At 50.5% G+C, this 27272-nt stretch overlaps 1 long non-coding RNA gene across 6 annotated transcripts in view; it reads left to right on the plus strand.

Annotated features, from left to right (window-relative positions):
- Positions 1-27272, plus strand: part of LOC135187473 (uncharacterized) — an 82086-nt gene that overhangs the window by 18796 nt on the left and 36018 nt on the right. Inside the window, exon 4 of one of the 6 annotated variants that reach the window (XR_010307342.1) lies at positions 24385-24589. The exons of 4 other annotated variants lie outside the window; for them this stretch is intronic. This is a non-coding gene — a long non-coding RNA (uncharacterized LOC135187473). Of the gene's footprint in view, positions 1-22553; positions 22801-24384; positions 24590-27272 lie in introns of those variants that run through there. One more of the 6 variants, XR_010307339.1, reaches the window with a different exon arrangement.

The raw sequence follows: 27272 nt of genomic DNA on the forward strand, positions 1-27272 counted from the left end.
TCCAGCAGCTGCATGCAGTGGGCTGGCTTAGGATGGACTCTAAAACTGGGATGAATCAGCACAACAGCTGCTGCAGCCACTGCTGACAAGAGTGAAGGTCACCTTGGACTAGTAGGGAAGAAATTCAGACAGGTCACTACTGCTGACAGGAGTGGGTTTGGGATGTGTTTGTGTTGAAGAGAGGGATCCTGCAGGAAGGCTGCAGAAGGACTTGTGCTGAGGGGGTCTGGAGGCAGGCCAAGGAGAAATGGTTTGGAGCTGAGGTAGAGCAGGGTTAGAGTGGAGCTGAGGAAGAAGTTGTTGAGTGTGAGGGTGGTGAGAGTCTGGAACAGGCTGTCCAGGGAGGCTGTGGCTGCCTCTTCCTTGAAGGTATTCAAGGCCAGGTTGGATGAGTCCTTGAGCAGATGAGTGTAGGTGAGAGGTGCCCTTGGGCATGGATGGGAGGTTGGAGCAGATGAGCTCTGAGTTCCCTTCCAGCCTGAGCCATTCTGTGATTCTAAGTTGTTGCACTTGTGGACAGAGAAGTGCTCAGGTGCCTGGGGAGTCATGTGGGGTGTCCAGTGCAGCAGTGGTGAGCTGTGTGACAAATCCTCTGCTGGTGAGGATTTTAAATTAGCCAAGGTGTAAAAATCAATTGTAAAGCAGGCAGGCAGTAACTCTGACACTCCTCAGTGGCAGTGAGCATGTGCTGAGGTGTTGATTTGTTGTCCTGGTAGGAGCTAGAGCAGAGCTCATTCTGTTCGGTGGCTTTACTCCTCAGCTTGCTCTCTTCTCAGTTACAGCACTTTCTGCACTTAATGGCACACTTCTGCAGGCAGTGCTTGCTTCTCCAAGTGATAACACTGGTGTTTATGGCTGCTGCCAAGGGGTGCTGTGCAGGGAGGCTGATACCTGCCCCCAGGCAGACCAAGGTCACTGCTAAATCCTCTGTGCCACCTTGGGGTGCAGTACATCAGAGTCGGCAGCTGCAGAGAGGAGCAAACAGGACAGTGACCCACAGATCTCACCTTCAGTTTAAATCTGAGGCATCACCAAGGTCAAGCTTCCTCTTCAATGACCAGTGTCCAAAGAGGGCTCTGTGCAGCCTGCCTTGGATCCCAATCCATGCATTCCTGAATCTGGTTCCTGCCTGCCACCAAATGCAGTCTGGAAATTGCCCCTTCACCTGCCCGCAGTCTTAGTGGTGATGCTTTTGTCATTGCCACCAGGGGCTGGGTTTGCTGTGGGGTTTGTCTGTAGCTGTGTGTGCAATACAGCTATAGGCAATGTATAATGCCATCATTTGGTATCAGGCTATCAGGGAGGGACAGGACTGGGGAGAATGGAGTGAAGCTGGAGGTGGGGGGATTCAGCCTGGAGGTGAGGAGGAAGTTGTTGAGCATGAGAGTGGTGAGAGCCTGGAATGGGCTGCCCAGGGAGGTGGTTGAGGCCCCGTCCCTGGAGGTGTTTAAGGCCAGACTGTCCCGGTTCTAGCCAGCCTCATCTAGGGTTGGGTGTCTCTGCCCATGGCAGGGGGGTTGGAACTGGCTGCTCCTTGTGGTCCCTTCCAACCCTTACTGATTCTGTGATTTAATTGATGGCATTTTCATTAAAAGTGCTTCACTTTTCCAGCCCACAAGTCCCTCTCTCCCTTCCTCCCTTTCTCTTCCCCTTTGGGAAGAGGGTCTGGCACTCATGCAGTGGCCAACCTAGCCCTAACCCTTGACATTTGTGTATGCTGGAGAACAAGCAAGGGCTTTTGGGGCACTCTTCTCTAGACACCTGAGGTGAACCTAAAGAATCTATATTTCAAAAGGGCAGGAGCAGCCACCAGCCATCCTTATGGCAGCTGTAAAACAAAGAGCTCCCTGGGGCAGCTTGGCTGGCGCAAACCTCTCTGGTTACTGCATGAGCAGCAGCAGCACCTGGTGTGTTTGAGTGATGGGGAAATGGCCCTAAATTGTGCCATAGCAGGTTTAGGTTAGACATGAGGGTTTTTTTACTACAAGAGTGGTCAGACATTGGCCCAGGCTGCCCTGGGAGGTGGTGGAGTCCCCATCCCTGGAGGTGTTAAGAAACCTGTGGCCATGGCACTTGGGTACACGGTTTGGTGGCCATGGTGGTGATAGCTGATAGTTCAACTTGATGATCTTAGAGGGGTTTTTCAGCCTTTGGGGTGCTAATTCCATGGCCCTCTACCTGGAAGTGAGGATGCTTTGTTCAAGGGGATAATTTCAGAAGTCACCTGTAAGTGACAGGCAAGTGTTGTACATGAAGGAGTTAGTCTGGGTTAGGATTTTCTTAGGTCTTGCTTGTTATCCAGAAGATTCCTTCTAATTCAGTGAGAAGCTTCATCGGGGGCAACAGGAGATGTGCACCAGACTGTCTTCAGCACTTTGGAAATCCTTAGGCAGCTGTTTTCCAGGCCAATTGATCTGGCAGTGCTCAGATTGGGAATTGTTGCCCTCTGCTTACAAGGCAGAGACAAAAAGCATGAAGAGGTCAGGCAGCAGGCACATCAGACAGGTGGGAGATGCCTGGGAGTTCTTCAAGGGCTAGGCAAGAAATTAATAGAGCCTGCTTGTAGAAAAGGGGTGGTTAATTCTGGGCTTGCTTCAATCTGTGCTTGTTCTAAAGCATGCAGTGAATGTGTGCAGGAGAAGGCAGTGGTAGGGATGAGTTCATTGCACACACAGGGAGCTGGTTCTGCAAAATGGATTCAAAGTTGTCCTGTGCTCCTTCTGTGCAGAGTAACTTCAATGTGCTTTTTCCATACTCCCTATGAAGGACACATCTCTGATCCCACTGAGTGCCCACACTTCAGCTTCAGCAGGTATTTGACATCACTGGACTTTAAAAGACTGTTTGATGAGAGTCCTGGAGTGTTGGAGGCAAGAAAGGCCACCACAAATTGCTTTAAAGAACAGCTCTGAGGCTATAAAAAGCTGCTGGTGAGAGCTGTCCACATCCTAGGCAGGTGGATGGGGGTAACGAGTAGCTGTTAGCTGATGGAGGGTGGTGAGACACTACAACAGGCTGCCCAGAGAAGTTGTGCTTAAGACCAGGCTGGATGAGGCTCTGACCAACCTGGGCTAGTAGGAGGTGTCCCTGCCCAAGGCAGGGGAGTTAGAACTTGGTGATCTTTAAGGTCTCTTCCAGCTCAAACCATTCTATGATCCTATGATCTTTGCTTTCCTGTGTTCCAAAGCATGCTTCTTCAGGACTGTTGGTGGTAGTGGAGGCTGAGAAAAGACTTTGAGAAGTACCAAAGAACTTTACAGGTCCCTGGAAGGAGGTTGCAGTCAGGCTGGTGTTGGTCTCTTCTCCCTAGTATCAGTTGACAGAATGGAAGGAAATGGCCTGAAATTGTGCCAGGGAGGTTTAGGTTGGAAGTGAAGAAGAATTTCTTCGCTGCAGGAGTGGTCAGACGTTGGCACAGACTGCTCAGGTGGTGGAGTCCCCATCCCTGGAGCTGTTCAAGAAACCTGTGACCATGGCACTTGGGGACACAGTTTAATGACCATGGTGGGGTTGGGTTGATGTTCTTGGAGGTCCTTTCCACCAGCTTCCGTGATTCTGTGACTAACTTGGGCACCTGCAGAAGCTGTCTGGTGAATGTAAGTTCCCATGGCTGTTCTGCAGTACTGCAGGCAGATTTCTCAGCCAAGTGGATAGCTACAGATGGGGAGGGAGATGCAGAGAGGGCAGATCAGAAATAGATTTCAAATATCATTAGCACTACTCTAGCTTGTCCCATGAAGAGCCTGTCTGCACCACGGCAGTGGGGGAGGTGAGCACAGTGCCAGACCTCCCTAGCTCTTGGTGCTCTGGAATTCAAGGCTGTGCTCAAGAGGGAAGTGTATTCCTCTCTTCCTTAATGGGCTTGCAGAGCTCCCCTCAGTGTGGGTGGGAATTAGGAATGGGCTTTGGTGGTAGAATCACAGAATTAACCAGGCAGGAAAAGACCTCTAGATCATTGAATTCAGCCTGTCTTCTGACCCTTCTCATAAACTAACCCATGGCACTAAGTGCCTCACCCAGCCTCCTCTTGAACACCTCCAGGGATGGGGACTCCACTACCTCCCCGGGCAGCCCATTCCAATGCAATCACTCTTGTTGTGAAGAACTTCCTCCTAACATCCAGGTGGGCAGCAGAGCCAACGGCATCCTGGCCCAGATCAGGAGCAGTGTCAAGTCACACTGTGCATCAGAATGCCTCTGAGCCCCTTGGAAGGCGGGGAGAGCTGTGCAGTGTGCTTTTAACACTAGAGGCACAGGGAAAGCTTCTGTAGATGGTATTTGAGTCACTGAAGGTGCATTGGTGTTTATGCCTTTCTTCAGAAGGGCCCATCCAATCCCATGGATTGTTGTTTTCCTCAGGAAGCCCACTTGTACAGTTTGTCTGCTGGGGGTGTGTGTTCTGTATTGTTTGTTTCTTCCTCTGTTGTTCTGACCAAAGTCCAGAGGTGATCTGAGAGCTGGAGCACTTACTGCTATGAGGGTGGGTTGCAAGAGCTGGGGCTGTTTGGCCTGGGGAAGAGAAGGCTCCAGGGGACCCTAGAGCTGCCTGCCAGTACCTGAAGGGAGCCTGCAGAGGGACTTTTCACCTGTCTTTATAGAAGATGGTGAAGGGAACCTAACAGAAAAGGTAACAGTTTGTACAGTGAGGCTGGTGAAACACTGGCACAGGTTGCCATGAGGTGGGAGATGCTCCATCTCTGGAAGTATTCAAGGCCAGCTTGAATAGGGCTCTGAGCAACCTGCTCTAGCTGAAGGTGCCCAGTATGTGGAAGGCTGAAGTAGATGAGCTTTAAAGCCCATTTCCAGCTCAAAACGTTCTGTCATTCTATGAAAACATCTCCTGATTGCTATAGTTGTAAGCAAGATGTTCTTGGGTCCCCAAGAGCAAGCACAGCACCCAGGTAATGCAGCCTGCTTCTCAGCTGGGCTGCCCTGTCCTTGTAGCTGCCTGATGCTCAGGAAGAGATGGCTGTATGGGTGGTGGTGCACTGCTTGTGCAGCTGTGGTGAGGACTAGAAGCTGTTCTCAGGATAGCATTTGGAGCAGACTGCTGCAGAATGGCAGTTGCCTTGTTATGAGTATTAATGCTTTCCCCTCAGTGAGGTATAAATACAACTGCATTGCTACTGTTACATGGGAAGTGAATTGCAGCTGATGATAAATGCAGCATTCCCAGCAAGTGGTAGCTGGCTTTGTCCCCTCCAGTCTGGAGGAGGAGGCTATGTAGTTGCTCAACCACAATGACTGTAACTAATGAGGAAGCCAAAGCCTCTTATCTCAGCTGATAAATCCTCATCTCCTTACATCTGTCTTCGGCACTGTCACTTGAGTGCTCGGCTCTGCCACCGGGCTTCTTGCAGGAGGAGGAGGTAGGCTCAGACTTGCTGAGCAGGGTAACCACATCCAGCATTTCATGTGAGGCAATCTGGACAGAAATGTCTCCAATTGAAAGTAACTGCTCCCAGTCCTCTAGCAAAGCACTGCTCTATTGTCTGCTTGCTGCTTTGGGAGCACACAGACAGCTCTGTCTGCGAAACCTTCGCTCTCCTCAGACAGTCACAGAGCTTTAGGGCTTGGAAGGGGCCTTCCAGGCTCATCCAGTCCCAGCCCCCTGCCAGAGCAGCATCACTCAGGGCAGGGCATGCAGGAACACAGCCAGGTGGGGCTGGAAAGGCTCCAGAGGAGACTCCACAGCCTCTCCGGGCAGCCTGCTCCAGGGCTCCAACACCCTCACACAGACAAAGTTTCCCCTTCTGTTCCCATGGCACCTCCTCTGCTCCAGCTTGCCCCCAGTGCCCCTTGCCCTGCCCTTGGCCACCCCTGGGCAGAGCCTGGCTGTGTCCTCCCGACACTGCCCTGCACATCTTTAGCTCAGCACTGAGGGCAGCCCTCAGGCTGCTCTGCTGCCAGCTGCCAGCCCCAGCTCCCTCAGCCTGGCCTCACAGGAGATGTTCACTGCCTGCAGCAGCTTGGGGGCTCTGGGCTGGCCTCTCTGCAGCAGTTCTCTGAGGTTCTTCTTGGATGGAGAAGCCCAGAACTGGACACAGTACTCCAGGTGTGGCCTCAGCAGGGCAGAGCAGAGGGGCAGGGCAACCTCTCTCAACCGATGAACCACAGCCCTTCTAGTATGCCTCAGCCTGCCCTTGGCCTTCTTGCCCACCAGGGCACACTGGTGCCTCATGAGCATTGTGTTGTCTATCAGCACTCCCAGCTCCTTTGGGGAAAAGATGCTCTCCAGCAGCTCAGTCCCAAGTCTCTACTGGTCCATGGGGTGGTTGTTTCCCAGATGCAGGACTCTGCCCTTGGCCTTGTTGGATTTAATCCAGCTCCTCCCTGCCCGACTCCCCAGCCTCCTCTTGCTCAAGAACAGGTTTTCTCCCCCACCTCTCAAGAATTACAGTCAATTCCAGCACCCCAGGTGAAAATACAAATGAGAATAGGGTCCAGGAATGTCCAGCTGTAGAAAGGCCTAGAAGCATCTTTCCAGTTTATTGGATGATGCAAGGTGAGAGCTTTAACTGCTGAGATTAACCTGTGCACTTGGTAGTAACTTCTTTTGGGGTGCATTCCCTCAGTCTGCTTAGCAGAGCTAATCTGGCTATCAAAATCCTCACTGGGGATGTCTGCAGCTCTGTGTGTGCTCAGCAGTGTCAGGGAGGCTGCGTTTTGGTGAGTGGGTTAATTTATTCTCCCTACACTCTGTGTTCACATTTCAGTCTCATCACTTTAAACACAGTTCTAATACCCTGCCAAGTATAAAAACAAGGTCGACTGATCTTTAAGTCTTTGGACCTTCCTCCCGTCCTCTCTTCTAAGAGCCAACACTTTCCCTGCCCTTCCCTACTCCCCCAGGATTTCCCTGTCCTCCGAGTTCTCAAAGATAATTGCTAATGGTTCTTAGATGGCTTCAGTTAATTCCTTGAGTACTTGAAAGTGCATTTCATTTGTCCCTACAGCTTGACTGTGTCTAACTTAAATATTCTCCAGCCTGTCCTTTTCATTTTCCTGTCCTCTGCTTTTATCTCCCAGATAAAATTAATTGTTCAAATACCTGCCTGTAATTAACCTTAGTGAGAACTGCAGGCAGGCAGGGTTTGGATTCTTGAGCTCTCCTGCACTTGCCATTCTCTATTGGACTGTGGGAGCTGGCTGGGTTTGTCTGCTGTTGTGGATGCTGCATTTGTAGAGCTCTACTTGATTGCATTCTCATTACCAGCTGCCCACAGCTCGCTTTGCACCTCTGCCTTTCCAATCCCCTCCCTACCATACTTGTGCTACTCTTTACTCTTGTCCTTAATTGTATTTCCACTTTGAGCACAGCTCCACTTCAAGTACAATTTGCTTTTGACTATCTGGATTGTGAAAGAGGTCCTGAGTCTTTATTTCTTCCTTTTTTCCCCTGCACCAGGGTCGTTTGACCTTGTGCCCCTAGCAGGCTGTCCTTTAGCACCTGTGTTATTAGGGGGTTGCTTGCCTGGGGCTTTAACCCTGGGGACCATCTTTACCAGTTCTACACATGTGCTGGCACTCCCTTCAGTGTACAGTCTTCCAGTTCCTTTGGAAGCATGACCATAACTCTTCTGTCAATGTTTACATCTGCCTTCAGATTTAAGCCAATCATTCCTATTCTCATGCCTTCATTTTCTTGTCTCTGTGAAGAGAGGAAGCCAAAGAACCTCAGGATGGCAATTAAAAGTGTGGCAGCTTGGGAGTACCTATGGTGTCCTTCACAACCTGCTTTGATGGGCAAGCCCATCTCCAGTGTGGTCACGCTGTCCACTGACAGAGCCAAAGCAGCAGCACTTCAGATTCTTCTCCTCTTTTAAACTGGTTGCATGAGAAGCACAACTGACACAAGGGACAACGACAGGCCGAGGGGGAATGGTTTGGAGCTGAGGCAGAGCAGGGTTAGGCTGGAGCTGAGGAAGAAGTTCTTCGGTGTGAGGGTGGTGAGAGTCTGGCCCAGGGAGGCTGTGGCTCTCTCCTGCAGTCCTTGAGCAGCTGAGTGTAGCTGAGAGGTGTCCCTGGGGAGGGTGGAGGAGATGAGCTCTGAGGTCCCTTCCAACCTGAGCCATTCTGGGTTCTGTGGACACAATGAACTGAAGTCTTAGCTGGTGTGCATTGCTTCCCCTTCTCCTGGATGCTTCTGCTCGTGTGAAGCCTTTTTGTCCTTCTCATTCCTTGCCTATGTCTGTCCCCAGCCAGCTCCTCTGTGCTGCAGCTGTTCCTCTCTCCTTCCTTCCTCACCTCAGAGCCCTCACTCAGCATACCCAGAGCTATTTCAATAACTGCAGCTGTGCCACTAAATTGTAACTTTCAGATTGTTATTGGAAAACTAAATTGGGATGTGCCTAATGATCCCAGGAGAAGGATCTCCCAGCACAGCATAGTCTAACAGAAATTCAGAGTGGCAATCTAGTGGGGGAGGAAATGAAGCAGTGCTGCAAATCCAGGACTGCCACAGCAGCTCAGCTTCAAACCCTTTCTGGCTCCCTGCGTGTGCATTTCATGCAGCTATCAGAACCAGCTTGTTCTGGAGGCTTAGCTGCTGGCTCTTCTTTCTCCACAAGCCCTCCCAGAAGCTCCTTGCCACAGCCTGATCTGCCAGTTAGCCTGCTGTTGCTGTTGTCTGAACCACACCACTTTGGGAACATTCAACACTTCTTCCATCACTGGGAATGAGCTGACCTGCTTTTGTCGTGGCCAAGTAGGGTCATTGGCTTGCCAGGACTACAGCTCTGCTTCCTCCTGCTCAGGACTGCACCACAGGCAGCCTGACAGAAGCAAAGCAGTCATCTCATCATGGGCCATTGAGTGCTTGCCCACCAAAGCAAGCTTTGTCTGCCCCTGGGGTCTGGGAGACAGGTGGAGACACATCTGGCTCCATGCTGGCCCTTGGCTGAGGGTCTCTTTGCTCTATCAGTGCCACAGTGCTGCCTCATTCCTTTTTTCTCCCCCAGAAAACCAGACTCAAAACTTTTGCTTCCCTTTTGCACTGAGCTGCACAAGGGGCATGGAGGAGCAGAGAAGCCTTTGAGCAGTGTGTCACAGCCTGCATGCCTGCTGTTTGCCACCAAGGAGTGGCCTTGCAGCCAGAGGTGGAGACTGCTTCACAGCTTTCACTTTGGACATCTTAAGCTGTTGCTGCCTCAGGGTTCTGTGGCAGAGCAGGTGCTGCAGGTGAAAGCAGTTTTCCACCCATTTTGGGGCACAGAGGCTTTTCTCCATCTTGTGCAAAGCCACTCCACATGCATGGACCAAGAGTCAGCTCCCAGTCAGTTCTGCTGGTGTACAGGGGGATGTCATAGACTCAGTCAGGGCTGGAAGGGACCACAAAGATCATCTAGTTCCAACCCCCTGCCATGGTCAGAGACACTTCAGGCTAGAGCAGGCTGTACAGAGCCTCATCCAGCCTGGCCTTAAATGCCTCCAGGGATTAGGCTTCCACCTTCTCTTCATAGCAGAGCAGCTCCAGCTCTCTGCTCATCCTCATTGCCCTTCTCTGGACACCTTCCAGCACATCCATATCCTTCTTGTCCCAGGGGCTCCTCACCCCCAAGTCCCTCTCCTCAGGGCTGCTCTCAAGCCAGTCCCTGCCCAGCCTACATTGATGCTTGGGATTGCCTTGACCCAGCTGCAGGACCTTGCACTTGGGCTTGTTGAACTTCATGAGTCATGGAACCTTACCATGTTTGGGTTGGAAGGGACCTTTTGAGACTGTCTAGTGCAGCCACCCTGCAGCAGGCAGGGCCATCATTGCAGGGTGTTGTGTAATGGCCATGGTGGTGTTAGGTTGGTGAGTGGACTTGATCTTAGAGATCTGTTCCAACCAAAACTCTTCTGTGACTCTGTCTGTAGCTAGACAGGTTGCCCTGCCCAACCTCAGCTGCAATGTTCCAGAGATGAGGTTTCTACCACCTCTCTGGGCAGTCTCTGCCACTGTTTCAGCACTCTCATTGGTTCAGGGAGAAAATGGCTGTGCAAGAGCTGGATCTGTTCTTGCAGCTGAAATAATTTCACTTGTGTCTATCCATAGCTTTTTGGCCTGCCCAGCAGGAAAGAATCAGACCAAGGGTTGGAGAAGATGATTTGAAAGGTCTGTTCTATGGCTCTTTGGAAGATGGGGGATGGGGAGGGGAAATCACTTGTCATTTGCAGAGGAAAACAGTTCCATCACTGTGAGTTTGGCAGGCAAAGGAGGAGAAGAACACTCCCCAGCACGTGAGAAAACACTGTCCAGTCCCAAAGCACATTCACTTACAGACAACCATGGAATGGCTCTGCTTGGGGGGGACCTCAGAGATCATCTGCTCCACCCTTGCTACCGTGGGCAGGGACACCTCTCCACTAGACTCAGCTGCTCCAGGCCTCCTCTAACCTGGCCTTGAATACCCTCAGGGCACTGCTGGCTCCTGAGGAGCTTCTCATCCACCAGCACCCCAAGTCTCTGCAGAGCTACTCTCACACAATCCATTCTTCGCTCTTGTGCTAGTTTGAAGCAAGCTAGAATGTTTTGGTAACAGAACTAGATAACAGGCAGTGAAATGAAAAACAATTGTGTCTACTTCTCTCACAGTCACGCTGAGAACTCTGGGAAGAAGAAGAAAACATTCTCCATTTTGTCTCTCACTCTTGCTTTTTGCCTTGGACCTGGTCACATCTCATTAACCCTGCTCCTACTAACCTTGCTCCCTAACCTCTTGGCTGCACCTCTTTTCTTCCTGAGAACTGGGGTAAGGTTGAGAGGGCCGGGGGGAGGTGTTGGGGTGGTTTGAGAGCCCCTCCTGGGGACTCAGGTTTCTGGGAGGGGAGTTGTGCTTTTGTATTGTTTATCCTTTGTATATTTCTGTATATAACTGTATATAACTGTATATATTGTAAATAGCTGCTTGTAAATTCTGCTAGCTGTAAATAAATTGCTTCATCTATATTCCCAGGGTCCGTCTGAGTTAGCTGGGGCAAATTCAAAAGTGTGGGGGGGCGGGGTAACCCCCAAACCATCACATTTTTTAATTGGCTTTCCCAACGTGGGGCTAGATATTTTGGAGTGAGTGGAAATTAGCTCTGGGAATTAAGATGAAGCTAATCAAGCAGCTATTGTATTTGGTTGGTGCATTGCTCTGGTCTGGTTTTGTTTTCTTGGCATTTAGTTGGTTAAAAGGTCAAATTGTTGCTTATTTCATTGATCTGGCTTATAATAAGGCTAAAGCTAAGGTTTCAGATATGTTCTGGAGCTGGGGTGATTTTATTCTTGGTTATGCTGGTTTTAATATCTCTGAGAATATTACCAAGGACATTACAGGAGCTCTGGTCAATAATGTGACAATCAATGGAAATTCTGCTTTAAATATGGCTCTAATGAGAGTTATTCAGCCTAAGACAGGAATTCCAACTGTTTGTATGGGTACATGCTCGTGTAAAACTGTTTTTCTTCTCACAGTTTTTAATATTTGCCTCATGATTTTAATATTCATATTAATTTTGACATTATTGGTGAAAAATTCAAAACCAGCTTCTGTAAGAGCTAGGAAAAATTCTGTGTCTCAGAAGCAGTCTCTTTCACAGCAAAACAAGGGAACACAGTTATCGGCTTCCCCCTTGCCAGCCTCTGCCCCTCCTTCTCCGGGTTCTGGGAACACAGCCAATGTTCCCGCCACTAACGTAAACAATGATAAGGATAGCAAAAACAAAAACAATAATGGGCAGAGTTCAGCAGGAGCCTCAGGAGGACAGGCAGGTACCCAAAATCAGAATGTTCCTAGTAAAAATGAAAACAAGTCAGGGTTGGCAGGCATCCCAGGAGGACAGGCAAATAATCCCACTAATGCTAATGCTAGTAACGCTAGCCCAGTCAGTCCAAATCCTAATGACACCAGCTCAGCCAATTCAAACCCCCAGCCAGCAGACCAGAACCAAAATCCTCCTGTTAAAAGCAAGGCAGATTTGAACTCACAAGCTCCAGGTCAGACCCCTAAGGATACAAATGCTCCAAGTCAGACCTCCAATAATTCAAACCCTCCAGGTCAGACTCCTAAAGATTCAAATCCTCCAGCAGACACATCCAAGTCTGTTGCTGCTCAGGCCTTTCTGGCACCTGCTAAGGCAAAAGCTAAGACAAAGAGTGGTTCGCAGGAGGATGTAAGAGATGGGACATCTGGTGATCAGCAGCAAGAGGAGGAGGAGGCAGTTAGTCTGCGAGACCTTGTAGATGTGCTGAGACAACAATACTCAAGTGAGAGGAGTGCTGTGAGGTTAGCTGCCAGGAGAGAGGATGGTTCCAATGAGTTTAGGAATGCTATGAGGAAGATTGTGTTAGGCCCAGCACCACCAGAACAACTGGAAGAGGAGGAGGAAGATGACATCCAAGGCTCCAAGGATCCACTCAGAGAGGTCAGGGAAGTTAGGAAGGAATACACAAGAGAATCAGGTGAGCCAATCCTAAGCTGGCTAGTGAGATGCCGTGGCATTGGTGCTAATGCCCTGCAGGTAGGAGACAAGTCTGCCAAGCAGCTGGGACCACTCACTAAGGAGAGTGGAGTAGACAAACACCTAGCAAGTCCTCTTGGTAGGGTTAGCTTGTGGACACGCCTCCTGTTGGCTGTGGCTATGAGATATCCTTCCCGAGATGATTTGCCATGGGCTGCCAAGAAGTGGAACACCGTTGAGCAGGGAATTAAGCTTCTGAAGGAGTTTGCTGTGAAGGAAGTGCTTTATGGAGATCATGGTACTCATGAGCCTGACGATATTCCTTTGGGAACAGGTCTCATGAAGAAGCTGATTAAGCTTGCTCCTTCATCCTATGCTAACATCTTGGCCAGTAAGTTTCTATCAAGGAGTGATAATGGAAGATTTTTCACTGTTGGTGAATTCACTGACCAGCTCAGGCAGATTGAGGATAGCTTGTCCCATTCTGGTATAATCTGTGCCATAAAGACTATGACTACAGAGATTAAGAATACCATGAAAGAACTGAAGGAGGACCTTACAACCTCAATTTCCAATCTGGTAAAGGATACCATTCCTGCATCATCTGAATGGGTGCATGTTTCTGCAGTCAGGAACAGACGCCCACCTCCTGCAAGGCAATTCCAGCCTAGGAGGAGACAAATTCCACCCAGACAGCAGCAATCACGTGCGTCACTGTGGATACTTCTGCGTGACACATACGGTGAGAACATGAACAAATGGGATGGTAAACCCACTTCAGCTCTTTCAAAGAGGGTCAGGGATCTGCAGAGTGGCAGAAACAGAGGCAATAATGCCAGGAAAGTAGCTGTCACTTCTTCAGCTCCCGAGAGCAACTGCAATTGTTCCAACAGTTGCAATTCCTCTCACAACACCACCAATCACTGTGTACACCCCATATGCCATGTTCAGCATTAGGGGTGCCCTGCCTCCAGCCAGGAGGAGGAAAGGGATAGTGGAGAGAACCGAATCTATTGGAATGTATTCATTAGGTGGCCTGGCAGTTCAAGAGTTCGGAAATACAGGGCTTTAGTTGACACAGGTGCTCAGTGTACTCTATTGCCATCAAATTGCAAAGGGACAGAGTCCATTTCTATTTTTGGAATCACTGGTGGATCTCAAGAGTTAACTAAGGTACAGGCTGAGATCAGTTTAACTGGTAAAGAGTGGAAGACACATACTATTGTAACTGGTCCTGATGCGCCTTGCATTTTGGGAATTGACTTTTTGAGACAAGGTTGTTTCAAAGATCCTAAGGGTCATAAATGGGCTTTTGGAATAGCATCTGTAGAGATTGAGGATGGGAAATTGAAATTGTCCATTAGACCTGAACTTTCTGATGAATCTGCAGTTGTGGGACATCATGACATAGAGGACCTGGAAGTGCCAATTGCAACTCAAACTGTTCATCATAGGCAGTACAGAACTAACCGTGACTCTTTGTTGCCCATTCATCAGCTGATTCGTCAATTGGAGAGTCAGGCTGTCATCGAGAAAGCTCATTCACCTTTCAACAGTCCCATCTGGCCTGTGCGTAAACCTACGGGCGACTGGAGACTGACAGTTGACTTTCGTGCCCTCAACGAGGTGACGCCACCCATGAGTGCAGCTGTGCCAGACATGCTGGAACTCCAGTACGAGCTGGAATCAAAGGAGGCTAAATGGTATGCAACCATAGACATTGCTAATGCTTTCTTCTCTATTCCCATAGCAAAGGAGTGCAGGCCTCAGTTTGCATTCACCTGGAGAGGAATCCAGTACCAGTTCAACCGTTTGCCTCAGGGGTGGAAACACAGCTCAACCATCTGTCACTCAGTCATCCACAATGCACTGGAGAAAGGTAAAGCTCCAGAGCACATCCAGTACATCGACGACATCATTGTGTGGGGCCAAACTGCTGAGGAAGTCTTCGAGAAAGGTAACAAAATCATTGACATTCTGTTGCAAGCAGGTTTTGCCATTAAGAGAGACAAGGTCAAAGGACCTGCCAAAGAAATTCAGTTTCTGGGAGTGCGGTGGCAGGATGGTCGCCGTTACATTCCTCAGGATGTGATCAACAAAGTCTCTACCATGGCAGTTCCCACCAGTAAGAAGGACACACTTTCTTTTCTTGGTGTGGTGGGATTTTGGAGACTACACATTCCTGGTTTCAGTCAGATTGTCAAACCTCTGCATGATGTGACTCGTAAGAGAAACAATTTCGAGTGGGGACCTGAACAACAAGCAGCCTTTGATCAAATTAAGCGAGAAATAGTTCATGCAGTGGGCCTGGGACCTGTGAGATCTGGTCCGGACATTAAAAACATTCTGTACACGGCTGCCAGTGACAATGGTCCAACTTGGAGTCTCTGGCAGAGAGCTCCAAATGAGACACGTGGTCGTCCACTTGGTTTCTGGGGACGTTGTTACAGAGGTTCAGAGACAAATTATACTGCAACTGAGAAAGAGATTCTAGCAGCCTATGAGGGAGTGAAAGCAGCTTCTGAAGTGATTGGAACTGAGTCACAATTGCTTTTAGCTCCTAGACTGCCAGTTCTGAACTGGATGTTCAAGGGCAAAGGTTCATCACCACATCATGCCACAGATGCAACCTGGTCTAAATGGATGGCTTTGATAACCCAACGAGCACGAATGGGTAATCTTGATCGACCTGGTCTGGTGGAGGTGATCACCAACTGGCCGGAAGGCACAGACTGTTCCAAACCTCCGGAGGAGAAAATAACTCGTGCTGAGGAAGCTCCTCCCTATGGTGATCTCTCTGATCAGGAAAAGAACTATGCTTTGTTCACAGATGGTTCCTGTCGTCTTGTTGGGAACAAGCGAATATGGAAGTCAGCGGTTTGGAGTCCAACCAGGAGAGTTACCGAAACGAAAGATGGAGAAGGAGAATCCAATCAGTTCGCTGAGGTAAAAGCTGTTCAACTTGCTCTTGATGTGGCTGAACGTGAGAATTGGCCTATCCTTTACCTCTACACCGACTCGTGGATGGTAGCCAATGCTCTATGGGGTTGGCTAAAGGACTGGAAGAAGAATGGTTGGCAGAGGAAAGGAAAGCCTATTTGGTGTGCTGATCTATGGCAGGACATTGATGCACGGCTGGAGAGAACTCCAGTGAAGGTGCGGCACGTAGATGCACACATGCCTAAGAGCAGAGCCAATGAGGAACATCAACATAACCAGAAGGCAGATCAAGCTGCTAAGATTGCTCAAGTTGATACCAACTCTGAACTTGACATTGACCTTGATTGGAAACACCGAGGTGAGCTGTTCTTAGCTCGGTGGGCCCATGATTCATCTGGACATCAAGGCAGAGATGGAACATACCGATGGGCTCGTGATAGGTCAATTGACTTGTCCATGGACGCTATCACCCAAGTCATCTATGACTGTGACATTTGTGCTGCTATTAAGCAGGCTAAGCGAATCAAGCCCTTATGGTATGGTGAGAGATGGTCAAAGTACAAGTATGGTGAAGCCTGGCAGATTGACTACATCACTTTACCTCGATCTCGTTCTGGCAAGCAGTATGTGCTGACGATGGTAGAAGCCAGCACTGGATGGTTGGAAACCTATCCAGTTCCACATGCTACTGCACGTAACACCATTGTTGGTTTGGAGAGACAGATCTTGTGGAGACATGGAACTCCAGAGAGAATTGAGTCAGACAGTGGTACTCATTTCAAGAACAATCTTGTGAAAAATTGGGCCAAAGAGCATGGTATTGAATGGATCTATCACATACCCTACTATGCACCAGCTTCAGGGAAGATTGAGCGCTACAACGGTTTGCTGAAAACCACCCTAAAAGCCATGGGGGGTGGAACTCTGAAAAACTGGGACAAACATTTAGCACAAGCTACCTGGTTGGTAAATAGTAGAGGTTCAGTAAATAGAGCAGGACCTGCACAATCAGATTTGGTCCAAACAGTAGACGGTGATAAAGTTCCTGTTGTACATGAGAAAAATCTGTTAGGGAAAACTGTTTGGGTATTTTCTCCTTCGGGCGAAGGGAAACCTGTCCGAGGGGTGGTATCTGCTGAAGGTCCTGGTCATACCTACTGGGTAATGCAGGAGAATGGTGAAATCCAGTGTATTCCACAGAGAAATTTAACTTTAGCTGAGAGAGCTTAAATTCAGAGTGTGTAGCATAAGTTGTTAGGAGTTTTCTGTTCTAGGTAACATCGGTGCCCAACACTGAGAGAATCTACGATAGCATCTACAGTATGTGAGCACGAACCCAACATCACCTGGGAGTCCCTGTTCTGAGCTTTTGAATCACCTACATCTGATTGAAGTGTGAACTGAACTTGTATATATAGTTTTAGTGTAAATATTGGTTTAGATTAGATTAGATAATTCTCAGCGATACTCTGAGCGAAGTAGACAAGGGGTGGATTGTGCTAGTTTGAAGCAAGCTAGAATGTTTTGGTAACAGAACTAGATAACAGGCAGTGAAATGAAAAACAATTGTGTCTACTTCTCTCACAGTCACGCTGAGAACTCTGGGAAGAAGAAGAAAACATTCTCCATTTTGTCTCTCACTCTTGCTTTTTGCCTTGGACCTGGTCACATCTCATTAACCCTGCTCCTACTAACCTTGCTCCCTAACCTCTTGGCTGCACCTCTTTTCTTCCTGAGAACTGGGGTAAGGTTGAGAGGGCCGGGGGGAGGTGTTGGGGTGGTTTGAGAGCCCCTCCTGGGGACTCAGGTTTCTGGGAGGGGAGTTGTGCTTTTGTATTGTTTATCCTTTGTATATTTCTGTATATAACTGTATATAACTGTATATATTGTAAATAGCTGCTTGTAAATTCTGCTAGCTGTAAATAAATTGCTTCATCTATATTCCCAGGGTCCGTCTGAGTTAGCTGGGGCAAATTCAAAAGTGTGGGGGGGCGGGGTAACCCCCAAACCATCACAGCTCTTTACTTCTCTTTCAGGCTCTTCAATCCCACATGGGCTGCTGATAGGTAAATTTGTGGTTGCAATTGCTTCATGCTGAAATTCTCTTTTCTCCTTGCACCTGCCTGGCATTCAGCCACAGCTTCTGCTAGGCTGGTACCTTGTGTCTGTAATTTGCATACTGAAAGATGAAGCCAGGAGGGGTTTGATGTTTCCTGTTAGTTTTGTAATTAAGAAATGAATACAACAAGCTAGGAAGATCTCTAAGGTTATGTCTGTGCTAAAAACAGAGAGAGGCAGATTCTGATTGGACTTTGCTAACCGTGAGCTGTGTCTCTTTTGCATTGCTGGCAAGGGAAATACTGTCCTGGGCTGCAGCCAGAGGAGTGTGGGCAGCAGGGCAAGAGAGGGAATTGTGCTCCTTGGCTCTGCTCTGCTCAGATCTCATTTCCAATCCTGCCTCCAGGGCTGCTGTCCTCAGCAGAAGGACACAGAGAAATCAGAGTGAAGTCTAGAGGAGGTCACAAAGATGCTGCAAGGGCTGGAGCAGCTCTGCTGTGAGCACAGGCTGAGGGAGCTGCGGGGGTGCAGCCTGCAGAGGAGAAGGCTCCAGGGGCACCTCAGAGCTGCTGCCAGTGCCTGAAAGGATCCTGCAGGAAGGCTGCAGAGGGACTTGTGCTGAGGGGGTCTGAGCCAGGCCAAGGGGGAATGGTTTGGAGCTGAGGCAGAGCAGGGAGCAGAGAGTGGAGTTGAGGAAGAAGTCATTGAGTGTGAGGGTGGTGAGAGTCTGGCCCTGGCTGCCTCCTTGCTGGGGGTGTTGCAGGCCAGGTTGGATGAGGCTTTGAGCAGCTGAGTGTAGTTGAGAGGTGGGCATGGTGGGGAGGGTGGAGGAGATGAGCTCTGAGGTCCCTTCCAACCTGAGCCATTCTGGGATTCCATGGCTGTCTGGAAGCAGCCTTGCTGGAATGTACATAATCCCACAAAATCCATTCAGCCCTCTCCCATTATCTGGTTATTGGCTTATGATGGAAACTCAACTGCCTGTATTCATTCTATTTGAGGAACAAAACTATTGGGCTTGGTGTCTGCAAGTGGAACTGTGACAGCTTTTGGAGGCTGAATGCACAGACTAGAGAAGTCTCTGCACAGGCAGGGACTAAGTTTCCTAAGGAGACTTTGTAACAGAGGTGGCAATTGTCATTGTAGTGACAAATAGAGCCACTTAAGCCTAGAAGTTGGTATTTTTAGCATATTTAAATTATTCAAATCTAGTTCCTTCTAACTTTAACCTGCTGCCATGGCAATCAGGCTGTATATTAGCAGGTTTAAGTGTGTGGCTGACTAATCAGCTGCAAAGTCTGCCTACAGGCTGCAGAGCTTTTGTTCAGCCAGCTCCTTCAACAGTGCAGGAAAGAAGTAGTGTGGAGAAACCTAGGCCACTTCAGTCAGCCACATGGATGCTTCAGCAGCCACAGACTCATAGGATGCTAGGGGTTGAAAGGGACCCAAAGAGATAGAGTCCAACCCCCCTGCCAGAGCAGGACCACACAATCCATCTCAGGGCACAAAGGAACACATCCAGACAGGCCTTGAAAGGCTCCAGAGAAGGAGACTCCACAGCCTCTCTGGGCAGCCTGTGCCAGGGCTCTGGAACTCTTCCAGTCAAGAAGTTGCCCCTTGTGTTGAGCTGGAACCTCCTGTGCTGCAGCTTCCATCCATTGCTGCTTGTCCTATCCCAGGGAGCAGTGAGCAGAGCCTGTCCCCCCCTCCTGACCCCCAGCCCTCAGATAAAGATTGTTTAAATCCCCTCTCAGTCTTCTCTTCTCCAGACTAAGCAGCCCCAGGTCCCTCAGTCTCTCCTCATCAGGCAGTGCTCCAGGCCCCTCATCATCCTCATAGCTCTCTCTTGGACCCTCTCCAGCAGATCCCTCTCCCTCTTCAACTGGGTAGCTGAAACCTGAAGGCAGTACTCAAGATGAGATCTCAGCAGGGCAGAGTAGAGGAGGAGAACCTCCCTCGAGCTGCTGGACACACTCTGCTCCAAGCCCCCCGGAGGTGGATGCAGGATTGGAGGTGGGATCTCAGCAGAGCAGAGGGGCAGACTCACTTGCAGAGCTCACATAGCTGTGTGATGTGGGCAGCAGGGTAGCTCCCTGCTCCTGTCCCTCATCATTCCCAGGGCTGCCAATGAAACATTTCCTAACAGCTGGCCCTGCAGTGCCCCTTCCCTTATCCCATAACGTTGGAGACAGTTCCAGTGGCTCTTGAGTTTTATCAGCTGGGGAACAAACAACTCTCTCTGTAGCCTTTGACTTTCTTCTCATGCAGCACTCATATTTTTTTTATGGTCATATAATTTCTAATCAACTACTGAGTCTGTAACCTGCATGTGGGAAATGAATCCCACTGCTGCCCTTGTGCCAGCTTGGGGCTCACAAACCTGAGCTGCTCTTCTGCCTCTTTACTGCCAATTGACTTTTGCAGGTTTCTGCAATATAAATTATTGCAAGCACAGTAATATTTAATGGATCTGCCCAATAATAAGTGCCTTTGCTCTGGGCTATTTCTACTTCCCATATCTTTATTGATGATCTGGACCAGGGGATTGAGTCCAGCATCAGTAAGTTTACAGAGGGCACCAAGCTAGGAGTAGGGGTGGAGCTGTTGGAGGGTAGGAGAGCCCTGCAGAGGGACCTGGCCAGGCTGGAGTGGTGGGCAGAGGCCAGTGGGATGAGATTGAACAAGGCCAAGGGCAGGGTTCTACACTTTGGCCACAACAACCCCAAGCAGTGCTGTGGGCTGGGGCCAGAGTGGCTGAGAGCAGCCAGGCAGAGAGGGAGATGGGGGTGCTGGTAGAGAGGAGCTGAAGAGGAGGCAGCAGTGCCCAGGTGGGCAGCAGAGCCAGTGGCATCCTGGGCTGGCTCAGGAGCAGTGTGGGCAGCAGGACAAGGGAGGTTCTTCTGCCCCTGTGCTCAGCACTGCTCAGGCCACACCTTGAGTGCTGTGTCCAGTTCTGGGCTCCTCCATTCAAGAGAGATGTTGAGGTGCTGGAAGGTGTTTGGAGAAGGGCAGCAAGGCTGGGGAGGGGCCTGGAGCACAGCCCTGTGAGGAGAGGCTGAGGGAGCTGGGGGTGTGCAGCCTGCAGCAGAGGAGGCTCAGGGCAGAGCTCATTGCTGTCTGCAGCTACTTGAAGGGAGGCTGTAGCCAGGTGGGGTTGGGCTCTGCTGCCAGGCAAGCAGCCACAGAACAGAGGGGGACAGCCTCAAGCTGTGCCAGGGCAGGTCTAGGCTGGGTATTAGGAGGAAGTTGTTGGGGAATGGGCTGCCCAGGGAGGTGGTGGAGTTGCCATCCCTGAAGGTGTTGAAGCCAAGCCTGGCTGGGGCACTTAGTGCCATGGTCTGGTGGATTGGCCAGGGCTGGGTGCTAGGTTGGGCTGGGTGCTAGCTTGGAGGTCTCTTCCAACCTGGCTGATTCTGTGATACCTGTAAGAGTTATTCCCAGTGCAGTCCCAATCATTGTCAGCACTCTGATACCACCTAAGCATCTCCCAAGTTCTCCCTTCCCCAGAAGCATAGCAAGCACTCAGGGCAAGCAGCATCCAGACAGCCACCCATGAAAGCCTGAGCAAATAACTGAACCTCACAATGTTTTCTCAAGAAAGGAACCTCACTCTCTTCAGCACCAGTTCCCCACAATGAAGCTGTAAGTCAGCTGGAGTCAGGAGATTAATAATAAACCCACCAAAGAACTGACCCTGAAGTTTCAGGTCGTTAGCTAGAAATTATTGATGCTGTACACTATGGTAACCTTGCTTCCCTCTTGTCAGAAAGAACAGATTCCACTCTTTAAAACCAAACCCTTCCAGTGATTCACCTAGTGCTGGAGAAGCTGCTTATTCACAGCACTCAACAGCAGCAGTGGTCAAGTGCAGCCAGGAACTTCCTTCCCTAAACGTCTGAAGAATAATTAATTCGCATGGAACAAAAGGCTCGGAGCAGAAGGGGGTTTGTAGCCTTTCAGGACATTTAGGAGCTCCTCACCAAAAGTAAGAAAGCAATAAGCAGCTGCATTAGCTCAGACTCTCCAAGATAGGTAAAACAGGGACAAGTGCATCTGAGGAGGAGCAGCAGCCGGCACCAGCACAGACTGGGGATCGTCCTGCTGGAGAGCAGCTCCACACAGAAAGAGCTTGGAGTGCTGGTGCACAGCAAGTCCTGCATGGGACAGCAACAGCCCCTGGGGCCAAGAGGGCCAGCAGCATCTGGGGTGCAGCAAGAAGAGTGTCCAGCACAGCTAGGGAGGTTCTACTGCCCCTCTGCTCTGGTGAGACCACCCCTGGAGTACTGCATCCAGTTCCAGGCACTCCAATTCCAGAGAGACAGGGACCTGCTGGAGAGAAGCCAACAGAGAGCTGTGAGAGAGGTTGGGGGACTTGAACAGTTCTGCAGTGGAGAAAGGCTGAGAGCCCTGGGGCTGCTTGGTTTGGAGCAGAGAAGGCTGAGAGGGATCTGATCCATGTCTATAAACATCTGAGGGGTGGGTGTCAGGAGGAAGGCTCCAGGCTCTGTTTGGTGGTGCCCAGTGACAGGACAAGGAGCAACAGGCACAGGCTGGAACCCAGGAGACACTTGTGTATGGTGAGGGTGTTGGAGCCCTGGCACAGGCTGCCCAGAGAGTCTCCTCCTCTGGAGACTTTCCAACCCACCCTGGATGTGCTCCTGTGTGCCCTGCCCTGGGTGATGCTGCTTTGGTGGGGGGGATTGGATTTGGTGATTTCTGGAGGTCCTTTCCAGCTCTCAACGTTCTGTGTGTTGACATGAAGGAAAAAGTTTAGGGCTGGTCTCCAAGGGATGCTCCTGCCCTGGCCCCCAGGGAGCTTCCAGAGAGTCAGTTTGGCCTCTTGCTCTCTCTGGCCCTGCAGCCTGCCAGTGTGGGGCTGTGCTCATGTTGACTTTAGTAGGACTTTCATCCCAGCATGGATGAAAGTTTATGAATCGAGGCATTAGCTGATATTTGTGGCTTCCCTCTGAATTGATTTCTTGGAGACCACAGCCAGCTCCACTTGTGCTGGAAATGTCAGGACAGCTCTGATATTAAGACACCTCTCCTCTCTGGGTGTTTTTTCCCCACGGTGAGTAGCTGCAGAGTTTTCTGGCAGCTGCTAACTGCAGGTTCATCTGTCCACACAGGGAGCTCTGCAGCTCGGGTGGAAAATCTCCAGACACTTACAAGGATGTTCCCTTCTACCCAGCAAAGGGGTGAGGTGAAACAGCCCTTCACAAACCCCACCCTAGGCAAATCTGAAGGTATTTGGGCATGAAAACAGGGGTGGGTTCTGCCTCCTGATCTTAAGGAGCCTGCTGAGTATGCGGCAGCAGCAGGCCGTGGTGGGGACAGCTGTGATGCTGTGATGCTGTTACAGCCAGAAGTGGCAGGCCTGAGTGAAATGCTGTTACTGCACTAGTGCACACCCAGGGCTTCCTGGGGCTGCTTTAGCTATGCACTGGGGGGGTGCATGTCACAGAATCACAGCACCATACATGCTGGCAAAGCCCCTTGGGAGCACCAAGTCCAACCTAGAGCCCTGCTCTACAAGACTCACCTTAAACCATAGACATAGGCACCACATCCAAACCACCCTGAAACACAGCCAGGCTGGATGACTCCACCACCTCCCTGGGCAGCTCATTCCACTCCCTAACCACTCTCTCCATTAAAAACTTTTTCTTAGTGTCCAATCTAAACCTCCCCAGCCTCAGCTTGAGGCCATTCCCCCTTCTTCCGTCTCCAGTTCCCTGTGAGCAGAGCCCAGCAGCAGCCTCTCCACAGTGTCCCTTCAGGCAGCTGTAGACAGCAATGAGCTCTGCCCTCAGCCTCCTCTGTTTCAGACTCTGTGGCATGATCTGATCTCCACCTGAACTGCTTACACAGAGTTCCCCTCTTTGAGGAGATGCCCTCTGGGTCTTCTCCTGCAGACATGGAAACCTGAGCCAGAACCTGGAAAAGAAGGTTTGAGTGACTGCTACAGAAAGCAGGTGACCAAGCAGTGCAGCTGGCAGTGCTGCCTCCAAAGCTCTGCACATCCACAGCTGCTCTTGGCACTGCAGGGGAAATGGATCCTCCTGCTTTGTTCCTCTGAGCTTCCTCAGCCTCCTCTTCTTCAAATTGAACAGGCCCAGCTCCCTCAGTTCCTCCTCATAACAATTATCAGAGAATGGTAGGGGTTGGAAGGGACTTCCAGACCTCATTCAGTTCCAGCCCCCTGCCAGAGCAGCTCACACAGGAACACATTTGGGGGGGTTGGAAAGGCTCCAGAGAAGGAGGCTCCACAGCCTCTCTAGGCAGCCTGCTCCAGGGCTCCACCATCCTCACACAGGCAAAGTTTCCCCTCCTATTCCCGTGGCACCTCCTCTGCTCCAGCTTGCCCCCAGTGCCCCTTTTGCTGCCCTTGGTCACCCCTGGGCAGAGCCTGGCTGTGTCCTCCCGACACTGCCCTGCAGGTATTTCAGGGCTTGTGCAGTCTTCCAGCACTGTCTTCCATGTTCAGCTGAACGTTTCCTCTGTCTGAGCTCTGTCATGTAGAGGTTTATTGATGGCAATGTTCACCAGACTGAATCCTCTGTAAATACTTTGTGAGATGTACATGAGCTTCTCCCTGCGACATCTCCTCTGCCGCGTTCAGCCTGGAAGGCCGAAGCCTGGATGCTCTCCCAGCAGAGCAGGGGACAGGCATCTCTCCTGCTTTCTGTCAGAGAGAAGATAGTTGTGTGAGAGATAATGCAAAGGCTTCTGTGAGGCTTTTCTTGTACAATGGCAGCAATGTGTTGCCTGTGTCAGCAGGAGCGTTAGGAGCTGCGCAGCCTTTGGACGTGGCCAGCTCAGAGAAATTGGCTCTTTGCTTGGCTGGCAAACGCAGACCTGAGCCTTGTGTTCCTCACCATTTGCTCTGCTCTTCTCCAGGCCTGGAGACCCATTCAGTAACCTTTAGTTTTTGTCTCTTCTGCTGTCCTCTGTCTTCAGGGATTTTTCTGTCGCCTTCGTCTTGCGGCACTGATGCTGAATGCAGATGAGCTGCTGCTGCCTTCCTCTCAGTGGTTACTTCCAGAACATTAAGTCCCAAACAAACATTTTGGAATTTGGGGGAGGAATCTTCTGGGCCAGGTCTATGCCTGCTTCAGTTCCTGACCACAAAGAAAGAAGCAAGTGTGCAGATAGCACCAAGCTGTGTGGCACAGTTGACTTGTAGAGGGCAGGGATCCATCCAGAGGGACCTGGACAGGCTGCAGAGCTGTGCCCAGACCAACCTCATGGCATTCAACAAGGCCAAGTGTAAGGTCCTGTATCTGAGCAAGCACAATCCCAAGCACAGCTCCAGGCTGGATGTGGGGAATGGCTGAGAGCAGCCTTGAGGAACAGGCCCTGGGGGTCTGGGCTGATGCAAAGCTCCACAGGAGCCTGCAGTGTGAGTGCAGCCCAGACACAACCCTGTGCTGGGCTGCAGCAAGAGCAGTGTGGGCACAGGGCAAGGGAGGGGATTCTGCCCCTTGGCTCTGCTCTCCTCAGACCCCACCTGCAGTCCTGGGGGCAGTTCTGGAGCCCCCAGCACAAGCAGGACATGGAAGTGTTGGAGCCAGTGCAGAGGAGGCCACCAAGGTGCTGAGAGGGCTGCAGCAGCTCTGCTCTGAGCACAGGCTGAGAGAGTTGGGGCTGTGCAGCCTGGAGAAGAGAAGGCTTCCAAGAGACCTTGGAGTGGCCTTCCAGGATCTGAAGGGGGCTACAAGAAGGCTGAGGAGGGACTACTGTCAAGATCTGGTAATGACAGGAGAAGGGGTAATGGGTTTCAACCAGGAGAGGGGAGATATAAATTAGATGTTAGGAAGAAGTTGTTTGCAGTGAGGGTGGTGAGACACTGGCACAGGTTGCCCAGGGAGGTGTTCAAGGCCAGGTTGGATGAGACTTTGAGTGACCTGTTCTAGTGGGAGGTGTCCCTGCCTATAGCAGGGGGTTGGAACTGGCTGAGCTTTGAGATCCCTTCCAAGCTAAACAATTCAGTGATTCTAGGCTGCCATGCAGATGGTGCTGAGTCAGTCACTTTACTGCTTTTGACTGGCTCATATTGCTCAATCATTTAAAGCTTGGTGCAGTACAAGTGTTTGGTGTAATTATTCATTGTAAAGTGGTAGTAGCAAGTGGAGGAGCAGCAGCAAGTTGTGTTGAGGGCCGTTAGGCTGCCTGCAGGAAACACAGGTGGAAAGATGTTCCTCATTAATGTCCATGAAGTATTTCCTTACAATCATACCTGTCTCCAGAGCCTGCACCTTGGCTTTGCTGTGCAGCTCTGGCTCTGGGAAGGAAGGCAATATTTGCTCTTTGTGGCTTAAAGTGCTTTTCTGAAGTGGATATTTAGTGGTGCTCTTGACAGGAACTTACTCATCCAGGGAAAGTCAATAGGACAACCGCAGCAGACCCTGCAGGATCCTTGCACTCAGCACCCACAGCAGCCAGGCTTAGCCTGGAAAGAAAAGCACACAGAAGCCTCTATCATCTCAGGGGTTACTTGCTCGTTAGTGCCGGGTTTTGCTTTTTGTCTCTTCTGCATCCCACTACACAAAGGTGGGCGGGATATAAAGCCAAAGCCAGGAGGGCAAGTGTGAGGAACAATGAACACAGGAGAAGCTGAAATGTGTCCAAAATGCTGTGGGGCCAAGCAGCACGGCCGTTACAGGGGGCTTTGCAGAGGGAGCTGGGGGTGCTGGATGCATTTGCTTTCACCTAAACCATCCAGGAAATAGAGCTTCAGCTGTTATTCAAATGCTGCTCTATCAGTTCCTGGTGAGGAAAGCATTCCAACCTCACTGCTTCTTTCCTTGCTGTGTTGCACCTTTTGCTCTTAACGGCTTGGCTGAGATGTTTGTCTCTGGGTTTGGACGTTCTGGAGTGTGGCAGTGAAAGGAGTGAGGTGGAGAAAGCTGAGCTCCCCAACCCTGTGTTGGTGATGTTGGAGCTGTGCTCTGCACTGTGCTGCTCACAGCTTTGAGAACATCACCTCAAATGTGAGCTGCTTCTGTGCTCTGCTTCTTGGCTGCATAATGTAGGCATTAGGAGTCTGGAAGCAAGGGAAGGGTCAGAAAGCAGTTCTGCAGTCAAATGACTCAGGTAAACAACCCTTCCTGCTGCAGGGCTGGCATGGAGGGGAATGCTCTGCAGAGGAGAGGAATCACAGCCTCACAGGATGTCAGGGGTTGAAAGGGACCCAAAGAGATTGAGTACAAACCCCTGCCAGAGCAGGACCACACAATCCAGCTCAGGCCACACAGGAACACATCCAAACAGGCCTTGAAAGGCTCCAGAGAAGGAGACTCCACAGCCTCTCTGGGCAGCCTGTGCCTGAGCTCTGGGACCCTTCCAGGCAAGAAGTTCCCCTTGTGTTGAGCTGGAACCTCCTGTGCTGCAGCTTCCATCCATTGCTGCTTGTCCTATCCCAGGGAGCAGTGAGCAGAGCCTGTCCCCACTCCTGACCCTCAGCCCTCAGATAGTTATAAAGATTGATTAAATCCCCTCTCAGTCTTCTCCTCTCTGGACTAAGCAGCCCCAGGTCCCTCAGTCTCTCCTCATCAGACAGTGCTCCAGTGCCCTCATCATCCTCATAGCTCTCTTTTGGACCCTCTCCAGCAAGTCCCTCTCCCTCTTCAACTGGGGAGCCTAAAACTGAAGGCAATACTCAAGATGAGGTCTCAGCAGGGCAGAGTAGAGGAGGAGGAGAACCTCCCTCGATCTGCTGGACACTCTTTTATTAATGCATCCTTGGACCCCATTGGCCTTCTTGGTCACCAGGACACATTGCTGTGCCATGGATGCTCTCCAGCAGCACTCCCAGGTCCCTCTCCACAGGGCTGCTCTCCAGCAGA

Source organism: Pogoniulus pusillus, chromosome 2 (genome assembly GCF_015220805.1).
Source record: "Pogoniulus pusillus isolate bPogPus1 chromosome 2, bPogPus1.pri, whole genome shotgun sequence".
Lineage (NCBI taxonomy): Eukaryota > Metazoa > Chordata > Aves > Piciformes > Lybiidae > Pogoniulus > Pogoniulus pusillus.